Genomic DNA, 3105 nt, shown 5'->3' on the forward strand with positions numbered 1-3105 from the left:
TTAAGACCCTTGGTTAAATTTTTATATTTCTCAGACAACCCAGGAACATATGGTATCGTGAAATATGGAACTTTATCAATGCTCTCATCGTTCGTAACGTGTCTATCATTAAGTAAAAATCTCAAGCGCTCATGTATCGTCCCAAAAATAAATTCCAACGGATAACAATTATTTATCAGAATTTGGATCAAAAATCTTATGTTTTTTTGATGAAATCTCGGGTGCGACAGCTTAAATACTCGATCGATCAAACCGATGACCGTGCCCTTTTTCTGACAGAGTGGATGTTGAGATAGGAAATTTAAATATCTTCCGGAAAAAGTGGGTTTGTGGAACCAGTCAAATTGCAAATGCTCGCCTATGTGAAACATGGTGACCTCCCCCCCTGGAGGAAGTTCAATTTGCCACCCACACCGATCTCCATAGTAAATTGCAATCTGGGGTGAAATGAGTTGAATGTTTCTAATACGTGAGTGCATTCATTAAGAGGCACTGCCATTGCAATATCGTCCACGTATCTCTTATAAAAGGAAGGAGCAAACTTCAAGCTTCCGAGCGCTCTAACCTCCAGGTCTTGCATCACGATATCCGCCCCTATGGGTGACAAAGGGGAACCCATAGGAGAACCGAAGGTTTGCTGATATATAACTCCATTAAAAACAAAAAAGGTCGATTCTAATACCAATCTTACTGCCTGGAGAAATTCAGACTCAGGAATCGAGCAACTCTCAGAAATATAATTCCACCTTTTTGCAATGCTGTCAATAATCATTTCCGTAGGCACGTTAGTAAAAAGAGAGATAACGTCAAGAGACATTAAAGTATAATCTTCTCTAATATGGGTTTCGGATAGCTTTTTGACCAAGTCAAAGCTATTCGAGACATGACTATCTCCTTTAGGAAAGCTATTAAACATGACTTTATGGAGAAAAGCAGCCAAATTGTACAACGGGCTATCCACACATGAAACGATGATTCTAAGAGGACAATTAATTTTGTGGATCTTCGGGAGTCCGTACGCTCTCGGCAAATTTCCGTCACTACAATAAAGCCATCTGTACAATGAGTCTGAGATGAATTCTGATTTCCTCCATCTAGTCAAAAGCTCTCGAACCCGAGTTGTTACCTTTCTAATTGGATCTCTAGAGACAATCTTGTAAGTATCTGTATCTCTTAAGAGTTCCTCCATACTGGCTATATATTTATCTTTGTCCATTGCTACCGTGACGTTACCTTTGTCAGCCCTCGTTAAGATTAAATTAGAATTATTATCCATAAAATTCTTTGTAGCAATCGACAAATGTTTCATCGCGTTATCGTGTGCACTTTCTTGCACCTCGTAACCCCGAAGACTATTCACCATATTCGAGAATCGATTTCTAAGAGTTGCATGAGTTCTAATAGGAAACTTCTTTATATTATTTTCGATGTTTTTAATAAATTCGATCGTTACTTTGTCTTTCTTTAATCCCGGAAGGCTAAAATTCTCACCGAGTTGTAGAAGACCTTGAATATCTGTAGGGATATCAGTGGATGACAAATTAACGAACCACCCATCATTTAGTTGCATTAAGGAAGGTATCGGCGTGGTAAAAGATTTCGGATCTATGTTTATTGCAATTTTTTGGCCAGAGCGGTTGAAAAAAGGCACTAACGAGTATGTTACATTATTATTGTCAAGGACCCGGTGTTCCGATGAAATGTTACAAAAATATTCAATCGGTCTAATGTTTTTCCGTTGGTTCATGTGTTTGAAATATAAAAATTCAAATTTCTTGTTTATCTTATTTTTTGAGCTCTCACAGAAGGAATGCAGTGACCACTCTTGTCTGTTAAAGAAGGAGTTGCAGACGGATGCTGGAATACACCGATACATCGCTCCAGAAACTCTATAAACCTGCGTACGTGCAAAGCGAGCACTAAATGTGTCACATTGTTTTGAGCCTTTCGACTCACGAGACTCCTAGAGATATCATTGCCACCTTTGACTAGAGAGGATACGGCCTTAGAGGCGTTCAGGCATAATCCCACGGATGGTAGCTTCGCACCACCGGCCGCTCGACCGAGTGCGTGAACCAAATGTCCGAACCTGCGGTTCCTCTCGTACTGAGCAGGATTACTATCGCAATGACTGGTCATCAGTAGGGTAAAACTAACCTGTCTCACGACGGTCTAATTGTAATGATTGTGAGGCTTCCTATGTCGGTCAAACAGGGAGACAACTTTTAACGAGAGTTAAAGAACATAACTCGCATATCAGAAGGAGTGGTGCGGGCCATTCGGTCTTAACAGACCACAGATTGCAGTATAACCATGACTTTAACTGGAAAGACGTGGAAATATTAGACCGAGAACCGTCCCTTAGTAAACGCTTAATATCAGAAATGATTTACATAAAAAGGCAAAGAGAAGGTTTAAATTTGCAGACGGATACAGAAGATATACCAGAGATATATATTAGTGCTATCGAGGGACTTGTTAAAGTTTAGAATTATTGTTGTTACGCGGACTTGTTTTATATTATGCGTGACCTTTCCCCCCGCTTCTTTATACCGTCGATATCTTGTATAAGACAAGCGTGCCATTCTCTGTGTGAGCGTCCTCTGAGACACACCGATTCCTGCAATTGATTGACGTGGCGTTGCGACTTGACTATTGTCCAGTATGTCAAACCTGTGAGTTACCCGTTTGATACCATTTTGTTATCTATTTTGTTATCTATTGTGTTCCTGTATGAATATTGAGAGAGGACGGCACTCCGAATTTGTCCACAGGCGTTGCGTCACAATGACAAAGACAGTACATCCGTTTGAAAATTTCCTGGCGCTCCAACCAGGAAACTTCTATGCGACGAATTTCTGGAACGCGTCGGAGTGCACATCCAACTGACCAGCGATGATTTGTTGTTTACGGCGGTAGAATCTGTATGTATGTTTGCGACGATAATTTTTATATGTATGATATACGCTGAGGAGGACCCCAAAGAAGGGTCGAAACGTTCGTTCGTTCGTTAATTGACTTCGGTATTTGTGACTGTAGATAATAAAGTTTAGCGTTTTAACGACACGCTTGTGCTCTTATTGCCCGTTTAAGGTTTTTCTTTTA

At 40.3% G+C, this 3105-nt stretch overlaps 1 long non-coding RNA gene across 1 annotated transcript; it reads left to right on the top strand.

Annotated features, from left to right (window-relative positions):
* Positions 1 to 2179: 2179 nt before the first annotated feature.
* Positions 2180 to 3064, top strand: LOC112452107. The gene is made up of 2 exons (XR_003040453.1): positions 2180 to 2675; positions 2775 to 3064. It is a non-coding gene; the product is annotated as an uncharacterized LOC112452107 (long non-coding RNA).
* Positions 3065 to 3105: the final 41 nt, after the last annotated feature.

This window comes from Temnothorax curvispinosus, unplaced genomic scaffold, assembly GCF_003070985.1.
Source record: "Temnothorax curvispinosus isolate PA1 unplaced genomic scaffold, ASM307098v1 QBEX01002954.1, whole genome shotgun sequence".
Taxonomy (NCBI): domain Eukaryota; kingdom Metazoa; phylum Arthropoda; class Insecta; order Hymenoptera; family Formicidae; genus Temnothorax; species Temnothorax curvispinosus.